Genomic DNA, 21,959 nt, shown 5'->3' on the forward strand with positions numbered 1-21,959 from the left:
TCTTTATGTACAGAACCTAGCACAATGGGGTTCTGGTCTATGACCAGGACTCCTAGGTGCTAAAGTAATACAAATAATAAATGATAAAAGAATGATTATAATAATAATACTTACATGTTCAAATTGTAACCTACTGATTCAGCAATGTGATGAGAAGAAACTCTTTTTAAATTAAGGGAAAACCACTGTGGAATACAAAAGAAAATCTTACAAGAGATAATAAATACAATAAACTCATGTACAAATACACATTTACAAGACAACTCAATTAATATGATTTTATAATTTTTTATTTATATTACAGTGGTGCCTAGAGGCCCTAATCAAGGATCAGGACCATATTATGCTAGGTGCAATATTAATTAATTATAATTAATGATATTATATTATTACATCTAGAACAATTGGGCCTCGATTGAGTCCTCTAGGCAAACAAGACAGACAGATAGACAGATAAACACAATACATGTAATTATTTTAAAAGCCTTTTCTTCTAGAAATTTCTCTGAACCCCTCACTCAATGAACATATTGTTTTCTATATGAAACATTCATGCTTTATGATAGAATGTCCATACATATAAAGCATTGCCTTTACTGTGTCACTGCAAACTGAATATAAGACTTAGCTAACAAACAAAGCAGTACAGTGTGCACTAAGGCACAGTTGGGCTTTAATAATTTAATTTGGCTTCTGAACAATGCCATGAATAACAGTAATATGTTCCTGTTTGAAAACATTTTTTTTTTGTGTGAAAAACATTATGTGGTTATCCTTTAACTAAAACATGGTTGCAATATAAGAAATCTCTGTTCTAGGTTTGTTTTGATTTGTATGCAACCCTCTTAGCTTACTTTGTGTTAATGATAAAAATGTAATTGCTTGCAGATTTTAATTGTAGAGTTCACTTTCCACATGTTAGTACAGGCTGTAAACATTTGTTTTTATTTCCTATTAAGCAAGAAGTGTTCTATGTAACTACTTCCTAAGCCTGCTAGTGGTTCATCTTGTGGAGTGAGAGTGAAGGACCAGAAAACTTTCACAATGGACATTATATGCAGCAGAAAAATAGCACTTTTAGTAGCCAGAACTATACAACTGGTGATAGTATCTTTTTGCTATCTTAGTATTAAAAAGTAGACTATCATACTTATTTTTGTTTATTCTCCAGAAGTTCAAGGTTTTTTAAGAGAGGATATGGCCCTTTCCTTAACAGCTGAATGAACGTACTGCAGGCCTCAGCAGATGTGATCTCAAAGTAGAAAACCCATCTTTGATGTGTACACAGAAAACAAAGAGACACAGACACCATAATACAGTTAAATATAGAGGACACAACTTTATAAACAACTAATACTTGAATCAGGATAAACCACCCCCAAACTACCTGGCAGGGTTATTCCATAGCAGATCTTGACTGACACCAATGGCCCCAGATGTACTTTACACCTGAGGTTGAGTGCAAAGGACATGCCCCACCACACCCTCAGCTCTGCCAAGGAACCCCCACTGGATGCCAGAATCCTGACTCACTCCACTCCTCCATACTGGAAATAGGGCAGATGAGCAGACCATTAGCTGTGACAGACACAAAGCCACATGCATTCACCATGCCATATACTGCCCATGACCAGTACCCAAGCAGCTCACTGGATTTTACAGTCCTCAACTGGACCTTTCAAACCTACAAACTGCACTGGAACCTGCCAAGATTGTGATAACTGCGGGGAGGGATAGCTCAGTGGTTTGAGCATTGGCCTGCTAAACCCCAGGGTTGTGAGTTCAATCCCTGAGGGGGCCATTTAGGGATCTGGGGCAAAAATTGGGGATTGGTCCCCCTTTGAGTAGGGGGTTGGACTAGATGACCTCCTGAGGTCCCTTCCAACCCTGATATTCTGTGATTCTATGAATTGTAATTTAAACCCCACAAAACTAGAACTCTTGGATGTCAAGGAGAAGGGGAAAAACTCATACAGCCATTTGCCAATTTCACCATATTGAAAAATCCCTGCAAAACCGCAAAACTGTCCATCAGCCTAGCTCCTGGCATCATAGGAGATTCAGCATACTATTTTACGAATGGAAAGGGCAGGATTGAAACAGGAAGCCTTCAAATGGGTATTTTATGCAAGAAGATTCACAATAATAGATCATATGCCAAAAGTACCTCTAAAATCAATGCAGAACCTTTTCTACCATATATGGCTCTTCTTTGAGTAAAAGTCTTCTTCGTTTTATATGTATATATATAATGTTAGGCACCTGCAAACAGCCATTTAGATCCCCCAAGAGCACAGCTTGTCTTATGTCCTGGGACTTAGTGTGGGACTTTATTTTGTATTGTATCAGTATTGACAGCCAAATTAAGCTATAGTTACATTTACCAAATACAGTTTAGTTAAGAAACATAGAAGCAAGAAATATAATAAACACATTTACTTCATTTGAATAGGTAAGGACTAAAGAGGCCTGGAGAAATTATTTATGTTCCAACAGCAAGACATTGGTTAAAGTTATATATCAGAGTCCATGTCTAGTCCTTTCCTTTTTCTTCCCTTTCTCGTCTCCTCCAGATCATGGCAAGCTGCCAAGAATAGAACTAGTCTCTTTGTTCTCTCCATAACCTGTGCAATCATCTCTCATTCCAAGAAGTTACTCTTATATAGTGAAGCCTTTCTCTTCATTCTTTCTAAAACGCCTATCCTATGTTTGTGTCTAAGTGTGTTCCTTCATATCCACTGGAGCATGTCAGAACTTTCCAGCTTTCTTGGAAAGATGTCATGTACCAAAAAGTTGTAGCTAATCCCTAAAGTGATATAGCAAATTTCATATGGATAAAAATATGTAGAAAATAACATATGTTAGACAGATCTGTTCATCACATCATTTAATATTTATTTGGTACTCTTTTTAAAATGCACAGTGATCTCAGCTGAGATCCTGAAAGGCAAGTATCATTAAAACCATCACAACTGACAAAATAAAATGCTTGTTGGGAGTCTCAGGAAAGAAAACAAGGACGGAAATGAAAATTAAAAGGAACAGTCACAAATGCCTGCAAGTGAAATGCCTGCAAGCTGCATGGAAACTTTTTAAAAACACCATAATAGAGGCTCAAACTATATGTATATTCCAAATTAAAAAAAAAACCCAAAAACTACAAAAGGACTAAAAAGTGCCATGATGGCTAAACAACCGAATAAAAGTGGTGGTTAGAGACAAAAAGTCATCTTTTTAAATTTAGAAGTCAAATCCTACTGAGGAAAATGGAAAACAACAAACTCTGGCAAGTCAAGTGTAAAAGTATAATTAGGCAGCCCAAAAAAGAATTTGAACAGTAATTAGCAAAAGACAGAAACTAATAGCAATTTTTAAAAGTACATCAGAAGCAGGAAGCCTGACAACAAATAAGTGGGGCCACTGGATGGCGGAGATGTTAAAGGAGCATTTGAGGAAGATAAGATTGTTGCAGAGAAGCTAAATGAATTCTTTGCATCCGTCTTCACTGCAGAGGATGTGAGGGAAATTCCAACACCTAAGCTATTCTTTTTAGGTGACAAAACTGAGGAAGAGTCCCAGATTCAGTTGTCAATAGAGAAGATTTTGGAACAAATTGATAAATTAAAAAGTAATAAGTCACCAGAACCAGATGGTATTCACCCAAGAGTTCTGAAGGAACTCAAATATGAAATTGTGGAACTACTAACTGCGGCATGTAACCTATTGCTTAATTCAGCCTCTGTACTAGATGACTGGAGGATAGCTAATGTAACACTGATTTTTTGAAAAGGCTCCAGAGGCAATCCTGGCAATTACTGAAGCATTGAATTACTGAATCACTGAATTGTAGAAATGTAGGGCTGGAAGGGACCTCAGAAAGTAATCAAGTCCAGTCCCCTGCACTGAGGCAGGACCATGTAAAACTAGACCATCCCTGGCAGGTCTTTGTCTAACCTATTCTTAAAAACCTCCAATGATGGGGATTCCAGAACTTAACTATCCCTATAGTTAGAAAGTTTTTCCTAATATCTAACCTAAATCTCCCTTGCTGCAGATTGGACATGGAGAAACAACTGATCACCATCCTCTTTATAATAGCCCTTAACATATTTAAAGACTATTATCAGGTCCCCCTTCAGTCTTCTTTTCTCAAGACTAAAAGTGCCCAGTCTTATTCTTTCCTCATAGGTCAGGTTTTTGAAACCTTTTATCGTATTTTTTGTTGTTGCTCTCCTCTGGACTCTCCAGTTTGTCTACATCTTTCCTAAGTATGCTGCTCAGAATTGGACACCGAACTCCAGCTGAGGCTTCATCAGTGTCAAGCAGAGTGAAACAATTTCCTCCTGTGCTTACTTATGACACTCCTGTTAATACACCCCAGAATGGTATTAGCCTTTCTTTTTACTTCATCATATATTGACTCATATTCAATTTGTGATCCACTATAAACCCCAGATCCTTTACAGCAGTTTACCTCCATTATTCCCAGTTTCAGCCAGTTGTTTCCTATTTTGTTGTGCATTTGATTTTTCCTTCCTAAATTGAATTTCATCTTGTTAAGTTCAGACTAATCTTGTAATTTGTCAAGGTTGTTTTGAATTCTAATCCTGTCCTCCAACATGCATGCAACCTCTCCCAACTTGGTGTCATCCACAAATTTTATAAGCACACTCTCCATTCCATTATCTAAGTCATTAATGAAATATTGAACAGTACCAGACCCAGGACTGACCCCTGCAGAACCCCATTAGATACATTCCCCCCTCAGTTCAACAGTAAACCACTAACTACTCTTAAAGTACAGTCTTCCAACCAGTTGTGTACCCATTTTATAGGCATTCAATCTAGACGGCATTTCCCTCATTTGCTTATGAGACTGTCATGTGGGATTGTGTCACAAGCATTTCTAAAATCAAGATATAGCACATCTACTCTTTCCCCCATCCACTAGGCCAGTAACCCTGTCAAAGAAGGAAATTAGATTGGGTTGGCATGATTTGTTCTTGACAAATCCACACTAGTTATTCCTTATAACCCTGATATCCTCTAGGTGCTTACAGATTGTTTAATAATTTTGTTCCAGTATCTTTCCAGGTGTTGAAGTTAGGCTCACAGGTTTATAATTCTCTGGGTCCTCTCTGTTCCCCTTTTTAAATACAGGTACTCTGTTTACCCTTTTCTGGTGCTCTGGGACCTCAGCCATCCTCCATGAATTCTCCAAGATAATTGCTAATCGTTCCGAGGTTGCTTCAGCTGGTTCCTCAAATATCCTAAGATGAATTTCTTGAGGCCCTGCTGACTTGAATACATATAATTTGCCTAAATATTCTTTACCCTGGTCTTTCCCTGTTTTGGCTTATGTTCCTTCCCCCTTGTTGTTAATGTTAATTGTATTGACTATCTGGTTACTATGAACCATTTTAATGACTACTGAAGCAAAATACACACCCTCCACGACTTCCTTCTCAGATTTCCTTTAGCCATAGGAATTCAAGCACTCATGACTTCCAGAATTGAGATTAGATTAGTTAAGACTAATAAAAACTCTGAGGAACTTCAGAGGGATCTAACAAAAAAATATGAATGGGCAGCACAATGGTAGATAAAATTCAGTGTAGACAAATGTAAGGTAATGAATACTGGAAGGAATCATTTGAACTATTCATACAATTTACTTGAGCTCTAAATGAACTGTAATGACTGAGGGGAAAATGGACATCACAGCTGACAAAACAGTGAAAACCTCTGATCATTGTGCAGTGGCAACCAACAACAAACAAAATGTTAGGATGCAACTGTAATAGAAAATAATACTGAAAATGTTACAATGCTACCATTGACATATATGGGACACCCTGACCTGGAGTGTCATATGCATTCAGTTCTGCTTATCTTATTCCCAAAACAGCTATAGCAGAAATAGAAAGAGCTCAAAGAGAGGTGACAAAAATGATTAGGGGTATGGAAAAGCTTCCATATGAAGAGAGCCTGAAAAGATAGAGAAAGGTTATTTTAAAGAGGAAACATGGTAGAAGGATCTAAACAATGAATGGTATAGAAAAAATAAAGCAGATGTTCTTATTTATGCTCTCTCATAATGTGGGGAAAAGGGGACTGTCAATGAAATTGAAAGGCAACATATGTAAAAGCTGATACAAAGGAATACTGCTTTACACAATATATAATAAACCCATGCAAGTCAATGCCACAAGACATAACTGAAGCCCAGAGCTTAATTTGATTCTAAAAAGGACTAGACATTTATATGGGTAATGAGAACATCCACAATTACATAAGCTAGTGTAATGAAACAAAAAACAAAAACAAAAAAACCCAAAAAAACACAAAAGGATTTAAGCATTCCTGCTTTAGGGCATAAGCCAAAAACTAACAGATGGAGGTTATAAATTAGGAAGAAACTTGCCTTACTGGAAGGTTATTCCACAGTTATATGGTTTCTCAAAAATCTAGTACTGGTACTGTCAGAGGCAGCATATTGGACTATGCAGACCACTGATCTAACCTGGAATAGCAGTTCCTATGGACTGTTTCACTGTGCATGCTCATGACTTCTCAGGAAAGCTGTTTCACTGGAATAATAGAACTGTCAACTCCAAGAGTAGCATCCAAGAAACATAATTTTATTGCTGTCTGTCATGTTAATCTGGGATTCACTCCTGGATGATGTCAGGATGACCACAAACTTCAGTGTCTTCAGGGCAAAATACAAAACCCAGTTCTTCAACCTAGATTTCCCATTTTCACATTTATTAAAAAGGCCAGTCCCTCTGGACTGGAGTAAGGAGAGATACAAGTACATCTTTACATGCCAAAAAGGGATATATGAAAGAGAGCAAGAGAAGAACACTAACACCAAGTGCCATTACTATCTGAATGTAATTTATGGAATCATAATTATCACCTGATAATCAAATTTAATGCTTCCAATAGAAGGTTCAAGTGCAGAATCAGTGATCAATTATGAAGCTGAAAAAAATCTATTCAGAATTTAGGGGAAACATTGTTAAAAGTTGAAGGAATTAAAATAATTGAAATTTTGAATTCATTTTTCAAAGATATCTTGCTCATTTTCCATCATCAAAGATCAAGGAAAGAGTCTTCTTTCAGAGTAATATCTCATCCAGAAAAGCAATTTAAAGAACCTTGAGAGTTCAGTACTGGGCATAAAACTTTACCATCAACACTAGTAATAACTCAGTAGGTTATGTACTGGCAAACACCAGGGGTGAAATCCTGATGCAACTGAAGCCAATAGCAAAACTTCCATTGACTTCACTGAGGCCAGGACTTCACCCTCAAAACATGATAACTCTCAGATGGACTATATTATGCCCCCCTCTTTATCGTCCCCACCCCCCTCACTTTCCCCTAACTCTGTTATAGACAGGAAAGACCCAAGTGTGGGATGTTATATACTTCCCTCTATAGAGTAGCTTAGCATTCTTTGCTAAAAATTCATCTTTGTTCCCCCTAAAATGCAAGTGCTGTAGAATATCAAAATGAAGAACAAAATCCCTTTTTAAACAGCTTTTCCTGTCTCTGTTTTGGTAATTGAAGGACAAAAAAATTGATCTGAAATCACTGCTAAAAATTGCTTCTTCCCTGCCACTAACAAAGGTGCTTTAATTGGTGTCACCTCACAAACAATTGTAAGATGTTTCAAGCCCATACTAATCCTTGGGACACTCAACACATTTATATGAATCAAGGATATATACCTTGGATCAGAGGGTGATAATATGCAAACTGAATACATCTCAGACAAAAAGAATCTCATTTACTTTGTCAGGGCATACTGCTTCTGGAACAAAAACAAAGTAGTTTCTCCGGGATAGTATTCGATCTGCATAAACTCCCTGAAGTACAGTCTGTTATTGCAATGTATGTTCACAGCTGAGGCACAGTACATGGTTCTTACCATAATGAAATAGCTGTGCAACATATATACTTTGCAATATAAAGATAGTTTATTACATATAATCTGGAAGTTACTGTACAAATGTGATCCAAAGCCATACATTTCTCAGCAGACCGGGCACTGACAGTTAGTCAAGCAACTCATATTCATAATTACTGTTTTTACTAGATCTGACAATTTATAATTACCTTTATTAAATGTTTAATTAATTGTGCCAAAACTTTAACCCAGTGTCTTATTTGAACTAATGCCAACCTTGAGTATTCTAGGATGCATTTCATCAGGCCCTGGTGACTTGAAGACATCTAATTTGTCTAAGTAATTTTTAACTTGTTCTTTCCATATTTTAGCCTCTTCTGATCCTACCTTATATTCACTGGTATTCACTATGTTAGACATCCATTCACCGCCACCACTGTTCCCTCTAACCTGTGCATGTGTGCGCGCGCACACAGATCCTATACCCTGCATACTTGGTGAAACACCGCATGCACAAAAATTTGCACAGAAGCATAACAATTTGCACAGAGGAATTTTGTGCACACAGCCTGTCAAAAATTAGAGGGAACATTGACCGCCACCCTTCTTGATGAAAACCAAAACAAAGAAGTCATTAAGCACCTCTGCCATTTCCACATTTTCTGTTATTGTTTTTCCCCATTCATTGAGTAATGGTCCTACCCTGTCCTTGATCTTCCTCTTGCTTCTAATGTATTTGTAGAATGTTTTCTTGTTACCCTTTGTGTCTCTATCTAGTTTGATCTCATTTTGTGCCTTGACCTTTCTAATTTTGTCCCGACATACTTGTGTTATTTGTTTATATTCATCCTTTGTAATTTGACCTAGTTTTCCCTTTTTGTAGGACTCTTTTTTGATTTTTAGATCATTGAAGATCTCCTGGGTAAGCCAGGTGGTCTTTTGCCACACTTCCTATCTTTCCTACACAATGGGATACTTTGCTCTTGTGCTCTTAATAATGTTTCTTTGAAAAACTGCCAACCGTCTTAAATTGTTTTTTCCCCTTAGTTTTGCTTCCCAGGGGATTTTGCCTACCAACTCCCTGAGTTTGCTAAAGTCTGCCTTCTTGAAATCCATTATCTTTACTTTGCTTTTCTCCCTCCTACCATTCCTTAGAATCATGAACTCTATCATTTCATGATCACTTTCACCTAAGCTGCCTTCCACTTCCAAATTCACAACCAGTGCTTCCCTATTTGTCAAAATCAAATCTAGAACAGCCTCTCCCCCAGTAGTTTTCTCCACCTTCTGAAATAAATAATTGTCGCCAATACATTCCAAGAACTTGTTGGATAATCTGTGCCCTGCTATGTTGTTTTCCCAACAGATGTCTGAGTAGTTGAAGTCCCCCATCACCACCAAGTCCTGTGCTAACCTTATTTCTATACCTAATTTCCCCCGTTTTACAGATGCTGGAACTGTAGCTCAAAGATATTAAGTGATAAGAAACATCAGCCAATTTTTCTTCTGCAGCTAAGCTCCACTTGTGAGGGGAGAGAGAGGGTATCCCTAATTCTGAAGGCTTGTTCGTGCTACCCCTGACCCAAATTAAAGCAGCATAAAAGTTGCTCTAACTTACACAACTGACATTTGATTCATAAAGGACCATAATGTCAGTAGAGAACTGGCATAATGGACCACTGCTCTCTCCTGTCCCGCTCCATCTCCTCCTTCCCACGACCTTCTCGGATAATCTAATAATTTATAAGACATAGAATAAAGTGTTGGTGGTTTCTGTAGGTTTATAAATCAATTTACAATCCATGAGGTGTGTGTTCTCTTTATCCATATTATGGGGAAAAAAATTAGAGTAAGGCAACAGAATTTTAATTTCCTTTCATAAATTGCATTCACATATGGTATAGTTTCTTGCTCAGTATTGGCATCTCACATCTCTCTTCCCATTTTAAAAATACCAAAAGAAGCTGAAGTTGCTAGTAGGGATCCACAGGAAATATACAAAGCATCCATGCCCAACTTTTTGAGATATAGAAAAATAACTTAATTTACAGTTAAAAGATTGACACAAAAGTTTCCTCTTAGTGACATGTTTAATGAAGTTAAGAAAGCTGCATATTTCTGCATCACCCAGTCAAAAGGATTATTTCCAATTTTTCACTTCTTATGCTGTCAAGGTTCTTTCCCCACTCTGAAGTCTAAGGTACAGATATGGGGACCCTCATGAAAGACCCCCTAAGCTTATTCTTACCAGCTTAGGTTAAAAACTTCCCCAAGGTACAAACTTTACCTTGTCCTTGAACAGTATGCTGCCACCACCAAGCGTTTTAAACAAAGAACAAGGAAAGAGACCACTTGGAGACGTCTTCCCCCCAAAATATCCCCCAAGCCCTACACATCCTCTTTCCTGGGGAGGCTTGAGAATAATATCCTAACCAATTGGTTACAAAATCATCAAAGACCCTAACCCCTGGATCTTGGAACAATGAAAAAATCAGTCAGGTTCTTAAAAGAAGGATTTTATTAAAAAAAAAAGAAAGGTAAAAATCATCTCTGTAAAATCAGGATAGAAAACACTTTACACGGTATTCAGATTCAAAACACAGAGGATCCCTCTCTGGACAAAACCTTAAAGTTACAGAAAACAGGAATAAACCTCCCTCTTAACACAGGGAAAATTCACATAAAACAAAAGATAAACTAATCCGCCCTGCCTGGCTTACCTATACTGGTTGCAATATTGGAGACTTGGATTAGGATGAATTGGAGAAGATGGATTTCTGTCTGGCCTCTCTCAGTCCCAAGAGAGAACAAACATGTAAACAAAGAGCACAAAACAAAAGCCTTCCCCCCTTCACCCACCAAGATTTGAAAGTATCTTTTCCCCTTATTGGTCCTTTGGGTCAAGTGCCAGCCAGGTTAGCTGAACTTCTTAGCTCTTTACAGGTAACAGGATGTTGCCTCTGGCCAGGAGGGATTTTATAGCACTGTATACAGAATGGTGGTTACCCTTCTCTTTATATTTATGACATATGCTCTACAGATCTTCAAGACCACAATCATATTCCCTTCTCCCTGACAAGTCTCTTCCCTCCAAGAGGTCCTTCAGAGACACAGGATGTGTTCTAGGTTCCCTAGGACCTATGAATCCCGTCCCTGTTGACACAAAACCAAAGAATGCTGCTGGCTGGTAGCCTTTTATTATAACAGTAATTTAATAAGTTGGCAGATGCTACTCATTTGTTATGTCAACATTTATTACAGTACTTATATTTCTGTAATGATCTACTGTAGAAAACAGAAGTGTATTTAAAATGTATAAATATGTAGCAAGTTATTTATGTCTGTCTATACACTGTGCAGAATATAGTCTGTCTCTCTATACATACACACAAAGTATTTTACTTAATAGTTAAGCTAAATAATTTCAGTAGGGTGACCTGATGTATTAGGAAAGGTTTAAAGTGCCACGTAACTACATATGTAAGTATGCCCTTATCACTGACCTTACAATGCACTTAGTATCTTGTACTTCACTAATGCTGTCTCTACCACTACAGACAATTCATTCTACCTCACATTCATCAAGTTCTCATAAATCAGCATTAGACCACTTTTTACTGAGTTGCTGATTTTCAGCCAACAAAGACAGCAGCAGCATTTGGATTCAAAGTCTAATATTGGCACACATATTGATTTTAATTAGTCTAATTAGTTCATTACACTAGAAATCAAACAGACCATTTATTACATTCCAAATTAATGGCATATGATCAAGGATTTAATATGATAATGAGGCAGATCAATTATCACTCATAAAGGAAGTCATTAACAAGTGTAAACACTGTCAAGCTGAATACCATTACAAATTATGAAGTCATAGCGAGGTCATTTGCATAAGCATACTTATTTTATTTCATGATCTACCGTCTATTTAATATTCAGACTCCTTTTTATAAAGCTCTCTTTTGCCATGAGGCTGTTGATTCTTAGGTCTAACTCCAGTAAGATTGTCTGTAACCCAGTTGTTCATTACATATTCCAGTGTTTCCCAAACTTGGGACGCCGCTTGTTCAGCCGCTTCCCGCAGCCCCCATTGGCCTGGAGCGGCGAACCGCGGCCAGTGGGAGCCGCGATCGGCTGAACCTGCGGACGTGGCAGACAAACAAACCGGCCCGATCCGCCAGGGGCTTTCCCTGAACAAGCGGCGTCCCAACTTTGGGAAACACTGACATATTCCTTAAATTCTACAGGCAATTAGAGATATCAAGGGTAGACTGGAAGCTTCAAGTAGCCCAGACAATATCTATTGACCATCTCTGAAGATATTATGGAATTCTGGGTGGAGGAAATGAGCTTTCCAGCGAACTAAAGTGGGTCCAAAGCTTTCATTTAAAAAAAAAAAAGAATTCTAGTTCGAGTGCTTCCTGTCTTCCCAAGTCTAAAGATTGCCTAAAACGATAACTCCAAGAAAACCATGTACTGCCCCTATTCATCTCAACTGTATGTTTATCCAGAAACCTAATGATGACAATTTAAACATTAAGTAGTTCCATAAATCATGGTAACTTCCACAAATAATGTGCTTATTCCATAACCCACAATTGTCACTCATGCCTTCCCAGGTGCAAAATTATCTGATCTATTTCCTATTTCCAAAGGCTCCCATCTTCAACAGCAATTGAGAGCACACAGTAGAGCCTCCCAAGAGTACTCAGCAGGACTGAACCTCAAGTGCACAAATCTGCAGTATCTTCCCACAACCTCCTAAACAACTTCAACAGTGCAGTTGCATGTTCTTCTGATTGAAATTTCAAAGCAAATTTAAACTGAGGAGCTGAGTAAAATAAACTGGACTTAAGATCAAATTAAGTTATACAACGCAAATTCTACTGATGTTATTACTCTTTTTAATATTTAATTGATTGGAATCTGTGGTGAATATTCTTACTGTGTTGTACCCAAGTAGCACAGAAACGAATGGCCTTTCAACAGAACTAAAGCAGACAACATAGAAACTTGACTATAAGTCAGTTTCTTTCTAAAAGCACAAAAGTTTAAGGAGCTATTTGAGTCACTGAGTACCTCTAATACACAGTGGAGCAGCTATGCTTCCACAGGCAACCCAGCTACCCCTCCTTCAGCTCTCACTTCCCTGAAGAATTCCTAGTTCACCAGGTTCCCGAGCACCACAGGGTTTAAAAATCTCCAAAGCAGCAAGAGCTAAGGGGGTGGGGGGGGGGGGGGGGGGCAGCAATGTACTGTAAGGACCTTTGGGACCTGAACAGCTCCCCTGGGCACTGGGAGCCTAGGGTTGCCCCTGACACTATTTAGCTCCATTAAGTTTTAGGTCAGTAGAAAGCTAACTGGTATATAACTAAGTCAGTTAAGTGCTTCAGCACTTTAAGTTTTATGTGCTTACATGCCTCAGTACTTGAAGTTTTGTGCACTTAAGTACTTAACTGGCTTAGCTTTAAGCTGGTTTTTTTCTAGTACATGAAAATGTTATGGATCTGAACAGCATGAGTGCCACCCCTTACGTCCAGTTTCATATTAAATATTTAGTTTACTAAGTCTCCCTTGGTTTTATTCTCACTTCTTTTGCTTCCTTAATGCCACTTTTTCTTCTCATATATCTTGTGCATCTTTCCTCATTTTAATTGTTCTTCCTTCTTTTCCTACTCTCTCACTTACGTCTCCTTTCTACTTCCTCTCTCTGCCTTGTGTTCTCTCTCCTCATGCTATCTCTTTTTCCCCATCTCTCTCACATATCTTCTCATCCCAACAATCTCTCCCTTCTCCCCAAGCCTCTTTAACCCATCATTCCTCCCTTTACATTTCTTTTCTGAAGTTTCCCCTCAATCTTTCCTTCTTCTCACTCACCAAGTGATCATCATTACCCTCACTTGCAGCGGTTCAGGGAAGAGGATGAAATTCACACCTAAAGAAGTCATGTTAATTTGTGAACATTTACCAGTGTTTGAAGTACAAAAATATGTGTATCAACAACTTGGTATTTTTCCCCACAGACTCCAGTGATTTTTCACAGACTCTTAGAATTATAATCTATCCACAAGGAAGCAAAATGAGACCACCAGTTCAAGTCACACAGACACTGAACACCCATCAAACAACATCATTTTTACCCTAGACAGGTGTGATGCTATATGATTGAAATATGACCATTTATATTCTGCATATTGCTACTGTTAGACAATTGCAACAACATTTGTACAAAGTATATCATGTAAGATGTCATTGGAAAAGTTATGATTTTCTAAAAATAATTATCCTATTTAAATCCATGTATCATCACTGTATCTGAAGTTATGAATATTGGCTATAGATCTGTTTCCCAAATGTGTTTGTTCCTGGGGTAACACCCACCAGGTAAAATCCACATTGAAGCCATTCAGCTTTGTGTTGATAGCCTATCAAGGGCAATTAACTTTCACAATGGGCCATAGAAGAAACTCATTCCACCCAGATGGCTCTTCCTGCAGATACCTTAGGCCTTATTCACTCTGGCAAGTTACTGCACAGTAAAGAAGCTTTCTGTGGTGTAACTCCCAAGGTGTACACACTGCCAAGCCCCTTAGTGCGCAGAAACACCTCAGTTGTAGCATTGCAAAAAAAACCACCTCAATGAGAGTCGTAAGCCTTACAGCACAGAGGGTCCAGCACTGTACTGGCAGTGTAAACACATTACAATGCAGAAAGCAATCAATTGGCCTCCGAAAGTGTCCCATAATCCCTCACGTGGCTGCTCTGCTCATTGTTTTGAACTCAGCTGCCCTGGAGACATGCGCCCCTCCCCTTTGAAAGCTCTGTTTCTGACAGCTGTTGTGTGCTGTGCTGATCTGCTCTGGGACACAAAGCAAACCGTTAATGTGGAATGCGCATGCTGTTGAACACAGAGGCAGACAGAAAAGGAGTACTTGTGGCACCTTAGAGACTCTGTGTGTGTGGGGGGGGGGGGGGGAGAGAGAGAGAGAGTGCTGTGCAATGAGCTGCGGGAGGGGGGAGTAAATTACTGTTATGATAAAAGGCTACCAGCCAGCAGCATCCTTTGGTTTTGTGTCAACAGGGACTGGATTCATAGTTCCTAGGGAACCTAGAACACATCCTGTATCTCTGTAGGACTTCTTGGAGGGAAGAGAGGGAGGTGGGGGCTGATGTCGGGGTTTCCCCCTCCCCGTTCCTCAGGACTGGTTGCTTTCTGCCACTGTCTGAACTTATAAGACAGCATGCTGACACACACTGTCCCCAGAACACGTCTCTCTCCTCCCCTTCCATATACACACACACACACACACACACACACTCCCTGTCACACACTCTGCCGACCCTCCCCCCCCGCCCCCCACAGACACGCACACACCGCAGTTGAAAAGCAGCTGGCAATGTAGTAGGATTCCCATGGAACTATGGGCTGGGAAACCTGCATCATGTGATGCTGTGCCTGCCCCATGAGGCATTGCAAACCCTTCCCAAAGCATCCTGCAGCCAGTTGCACTGTGGGATAGCTACCACAATGCACTGCTCTCTTTGCCGTTGCAAGAGCTGCTAATGTGGATGCACTCCATCATCACAAGGAGCACAGTGTGGACACGCAACAGCGGTTTAATTTGAGTGCTTTAATAAAAGTGGTATAACTTGTTGTGCAGAAACTTGCCAGTGTAGATATACCCTTAGCCTCAAAGTGTCCAATGACTTGCTCCTGTGAGTCAGCAAGCCCTGTATGGGCATGTGACTTGTTCATGTGACCCTGGGCTCCATCTTGTACCTGTAATTTTCCACAAACTGAGACTGTGAGCTTTGCTTGGGACAGTAAAAGTCCATCCACATGGCAGAGGGTATGAAAGACCCTGGAAACACTTCCATTTTATCGTCATTACCTACTTCATTTCTCTGCATTGGATTTCATAGAATCATAGAATCATAGAATATCAGGGTTGGAAGGGACCCCAGAAGGTCATCTAGTCCAACCCCCTGCTCAAAGCAGGACCAAGTCCCAGTTAAATCATCCCAGCCAGGGCTTTGTCAAGCCTGACCTTAAAAACCTCTAAGGAAGGAGATTCTACCACCTCCCTAGGTAACGCATTCCAGTGTTTCACCACCCTCTTAGTGAAAAAGTTTTTCCTAATATCCAACCTAAACCTCCCCCATTGCAACTTGAGACCATTACTCCTCGTTCTGTCATCTGCTACCATTGAGAATAGTCTAGAGCCATCCTCTTTGGAACCCCCTTTCAGGTAGTTGAAAGCAGCTATCAAATCCCCCCTCATTCTTCTCTTCTGCAGACTAAACAATCCCAGCTCCCTCAGCCTCTCCTCATAAGTCATGTGCTCTAGACCCCTAATCATTTTTGTTGCCCTTCGCTGGACTCTTTCCAATTTATCCACATCCTTCTTGTAGCGTGGGGCCCAAAACTGGACACAGTACTCCAGATGAGGCCTCACCAGTGTCGAATAGAGGGGAACGATCACGTCCCTCGATCTGCTCGCTATGCCCCTACTTATACATCCCAAAATGCCATTGGCCTTCTTGGCAACAAGGGCACACTGCTGACTCATATCCAGCTTCTCATCTACTGTCACCCCTAGGTCCTTTTCCGCAGAACTGCTGCCTAGCCATTCGGTCCCTAGTCTGTAGCGGTGCATTGGATTCTTCCATCCTAAGTGCAGGACCCTGCACTTATCCTTATTGAACCTCATCAGATTTCTTTTGGCCCAATCCTCCAATTTGTCTAGGTCCTTCTGTATCCTATCCCTCCCCTCCAGCGTATCTACCACTCCTCCCAGTTTAGTATCATCCGCAAATTTGCTGAGAGTGCAATCCACACCATCCTCCAGATCATTTATGAAGATATTGAACAAAACCGGCCCCAGGACCGACCCCTGGGGCACTCCACTTGACACCGGCTGCCAACTAGACATGGAGCCATTGATCACTACCCGTTGAGCCCGACAATCTAGCCAGCTTTCTACCCACCTTATAGTGCATTCATCCAGCCCATACTTCCTTAACTTGCTGACAAGAATGCTGTGGGAGACCGTGTCAAAAGCTTTGCTAAAGTCAAGAAACAATACATCCACTGCTTTCCCTTCATCCACAGAACCAGTAATCTCATCATAAAAGGTGATTAGATTAGTCAGGCATGACCTTCCCTTGGTGAATCCATGCTGACTGTTCCTGATCACTTTCCTCTCCTCTAAGTGCTTCAGGATTGATTCTTTGAGGACCTGCTCCATGATTTTTCCAGGGACTGAGGTGAGGCTGACTGGCCTGTAGTTCCCAGGATCCTCCTTCTTCCCTTTTTTAAAGATGGGCACTACATTAGCCTTTTTCCAGTCATCCGGGACTTCCCCCGTTCGCCACGAGTTTTCAAAGATAATGGCCAAGGGCTCTGCAATCACAGCCGCCAATTCCTTCAGCACTCTCGGATGCAACTCGTCCGGCCCCATGGACTTGTGCACGTCCAGCTTTTCTAAATAGTCCCTAACCACCTCTATCTCCGCAGAGGGCTGGCCATCTCTTCCCCATTTTGTGATGCCCAGCGCAGCAGTCTGGGAGCTGACCTTGTTAGTGAAAACAGAGGCAAAAAAAGCATTGAGTACATTAGCTTTTTCCACATCCTCTGTCACTAGGTTGCCTCCCTCATTCAGTAAGGGGCCCACACTTTCCTTGGCTTTCTTCTTGTTGCCAACATACCTGAAGAAACCCTTCTTGTTACTCTTGACATCTCTTGCTAGCTGCAGCTCCAGGTGCGATTTGGCCCTCCTGATATCTTTCCTACATGCCCGAGCAATATTTTTATACTCTTCCCTGGTCATATGTCCAACCTTCCACTTCTTGTAAGCTTCTTTTTTATGTTTAAGATCCGCTAGGATTTCACCATTAAGCCAAGCTGGTCGCCTGCCATATTTACTATTCTTTCGACTCATCGGGATGGTTTGTCCCTGTAACCTCAACAGGGATTCCTTGAAATACAGCCAGCTCTCCTGGACTCCCTTCCCCTTCATGTTAGTCCCCCAGGGGATCCTGGCCATCTGTTCCCTGAGGGAGTCAAAGTCTGCTTTCCTGAAGTCCAGGGTCCGTATCCTGCTGCTTACCTTTCTTCCCTGCGTCAGGATCCTGAACTCAACCAACTCATGGTCACTGCCTCCCAGATTCCCATCCACTTTTGCTTCCCCCACTAATTCTACCTGGTTTGTGAGCAGCAGGTCAAGAAAAGCGCCCCCCCTAGTTGGCTCCCCTAGCACTTGCACCAGGAAATTGTCCCCTACGCTTTCCAAAAACTTCCTGGATTGTCTATGCACCGCTGTATTGCTCTCCCAGCAGATATCAGGAAAATTAAAGTCACCCATGAGAATCAGGGCATGCGATCTAGTAGCTTCCGTGAGTTGCCGGAAGAAAGCCTCATCCACCTCATCCCCCTGGTCCGGTGGTCTATAGCAGACTCCCACCACTACATCACTCTTGTTGCACACACTTCTAAACTTAATCCAGAGACACTCAGGTTTTTCCACAGTTTCGTACCGGAGCTCTGAGCAGTCATACTGCTCCCTTACATACAGTGCTACTCCCCCACCTTTTCTGCCCTGCCTGTCCTTCCTAAACAGTTTATAACCATCCATGACTGTACTCCAGTCATGTGAGTTATCCCACCAAGTCTCTGTTATTCCAATCACGTCATAGTTCCTTGACATCACCAGGACCTCCAGTTCTCCCTGCTTGTTTCCAAGGCTTTGTGCATTTGTATATAAGCACTTGAGATAAGATTTCTAACAAGGAAGCTCTAAACAAGGACTGATGACACACAAGGTTTTCAACCGGACCACTAAAAGTCTGGTTGGCTGCAGTGCCAGCAGTGCAGGCTCCATGCCTGGCTCCCGGGAAGTGGCCGCGATGTCTCTCCAGCTCCTAGGCAGAGGAGCGGCCAGGGGGGGTTCTGTGTGTTCTCCTTGCTGGCAGGTGCCACCCAGACCACTGGCTCTGCAGCTCCCATTGGTGGAAACTGTGACCAATTGGAGCTGCGAGGATGGTGCTTGTCAGCAGGGGCAGCACACAGAGCCCCTTGGCTGCCCCTCCACCTAGGAGCTGGAGGGTCAGCGCTTCCCAGGAGCCACCTGAGGTCAGCGCCTCCCAGAGCTCACACACCAAACTTCCTCCCATGCCCCAACCCCGTGCCTAAATCAGAACCCCCCTCCCACACCCAAACTCCCTCTCAGAGCCTGCACCTCAACACCCTGCCCTGCCCTGGAGCCCCCTCCTCTGCCCCAAACATCTCATTCCCAGCCCCACCCCAGAGCCCGCACCCCCAGCCGGAGCCTTCACCCCCTCCCGCACCCCAACCCCTGCCCCAGCCTGGAGCCCTGTCCCACACCCTGAACTCCTCATTTCTGGCCCCACTCCAGAGCCTGCACCCCCAGCTCAGAGCCCGTACCCACAGCCCAACCCCCTGCCCACCCCAGAGCCCTGTCCCACACTCTGAACCCCTCGGCCCCACCCCCAGCCTGGAGCCCTCTCTTTCACCCCAAACCCTTCATCCCTGGCCCCACCCCACAGCCTGCACCCCCAGCTGGAGCCCTCACCCCCACCTGCACCCCAACCTCCTGCCCCATCCCAGTGAAAATGAGTAAGTAAGCGAGGGTGGGGGAGAGCAAGTGACGGAGGGAAGGATAGAGCAGGGAGCAGGGCCTTGGAGAAGGGGCAGGGCCTCAGGGACGAGGCGGGGAAGGGGCGGGGCAATGGTGTTTGGTTTTCTGCAATTAGAAAGTTGGCAACCCTAATGATACCTGAGCTGCTTGGGTAATTTCCAGAGAAACATTTTCAAACTACCAGTTTATTCCATCACTGCTTCTGATATAAGGACTTTGCAATCACATTATATGTATATGATTTCTTAACCATTTTAACTCTTTTCTCTTATATGAAACCTTTAGATTTTGGTTACTAAAGAATTGGCAGCAGTGTGATTATTGGGTAAGATCTGCGTTATATATTGACCTGGCTATATGGCTGATCTCTTGGAATCAGAAGAACCCTTTGTTTGATGAAATCGGTTTTCAGTAACCACTTATCATAAAGTCTAGTGTCTGGCTGGTGAAATAAGTTCGGGAATGCCTAAAGGGACTGCGTTAATCAGTGTGGTGAGACAGAAGTTTACTTTTGTTACTGATTTGGCATATCTAATGATAGAATAACCAGGTTGGAATGTGTCTGTCCTATTTCCCAGCAATTTGTCCTGAATCTGCCATCCTCAGCCGTGACCTTAGTATTACATTACCAATACCCTGCAGCATTCAGTGCCCCTGGTTATCTTCTAAACAAAATTATTGAATATTGCAAATATACAATTGCACACTTAAATCAACTTCTTGTCCATATTGTGCTTGAAAAGGGACTTGATATGCATAGCTTAAAATGTATATGCTCTTCTTCCAGACATCGCAAAGCTCTGTTTGCTGTTTCTGCTTTTAATATGAGGTCCTAAAACAGATTTATATTTTAAAATGTAAATATTAACATTGATATTTAAATTCCATTTATATACCAAAAAAGGGTAAACTTACAGTAAAGTCTCATTGTCAGCTCCCTTTTTCAGCAATTATTTTCTTCTAGTTTTTCTGCTTCTGATTTCATTCTTAATTCCTCAAATCAAGGAGAAAATTCATGTTTACCAAGGACATGCTGCATCAAGTTAATAAATACTAGTACTGAATTATTCAGAATTAAACCTAAAGACCTATGAGATGAACTAAATTTAACGTAGATTCCATGGATTTAAACCCTGCCTTAAGTGTAAAAGCTAACAGAGCCCAAAACTATGGGGCTGTTAGGGTGCCTCCATAATAAAGATTTCAGCATTGTTTTCACAAACCAGGCATCTAAACTGACTCCCACATCAAGAGAGCAGTGTGAAAGTGATATGTGAGAACTGAACTGTGATCATAGTAGTCCCTTCTAGCTTTATCTATGAAAAGTATGAATGAAACTCCATCCATATGGCACTGTTAGTGAGCTCATTGATAGGGAGGTTCTCTCAACCATGCTATTAATGTTCCCTTAGACCAACCAGAACAGGCCCTTAGACATCTGGTACTAGCTCCTTGCAGGAACTTAATAGAATTTGAGACTGTCTGATCCACTTGGACAGTCTCTGGACAGAGACACACTAACACCATCTTGGAGACATGCAAAAAGGTTTTTTTTTTTTTTAACCCAATGATTATTATTTGCATTACTGTAGCACTTAGGAGCCCTAGGCATGGATCAGGACCTTATTGTGCTTTAATGCAGTGCACTGTCAACACCAAAATTATATAGCCTAGCCTCCTCTGGTAAATTATGAGGTCTTGGGAAAAGGCCAATAGATTGATTAACTCATTCAGTTAAAATTTAAATACTGTTTTCAGAAAGGATATAGGGTGTGACTATTTTACCCCCATAAAATACTGTAAATACTGTGAAAGGGTAAGTACCTGTATCTTAGTCATTTGTATCGTTGATAAAACAACCACTAGGAATACCATTTTTAGATAAAGCTGATAAAGCAAATACTCTGTCAATGCTAAGGACAGTCCACAAACTATTATCAGCATCAAATTCAAGTACCAGAAGGGAGAAGTCTCCCACACAGGAGGTTAGACAAGGAACAGCAGCCCCTAAGAATCTTTTTAATAAAGAGATGTCAAATTCATCCTCCTCACTCTGCTCTGACCAGGCCATCCCCTCCCTGTTTAAAACCTTAATAAGATTTGCATTGCTTGCATCAACTTCCAGTGCTTTGCCCTCACTTTTAAAACTCAGAGCTCTGCCTCTAAAAAGTCTGGAACTGGGGAAAGTTTAGGAAATATGAGTGACCTTTTTTTAAATGGTGATATGAAACAAACTAGATTTAGATGAGAGTTTGGATGAACTACAGAACTGAAGAACTGCAGAGGATTTATGTTTGTAAAACTTACGTTCTTAAAATCCAAAAGAATAAAGAACTATAAATTGCTGATTCAATTAACAAACTAGTGTCAACACATTAAAA

This window comes from Chelonia mydas, chromosome 2 (assembly GCF_015237465.2).
Source record: "Chelonia mydas isolate rCheMyd1 chromosome 2, rCheMyd1.pri.v2, whole genome shotgun sequence".
Lineage (NCBI taxonomy): Eukaryota > Metazoa > Chordata > Testudines > Cheloniidae > Chelonia > Chelonia mydas.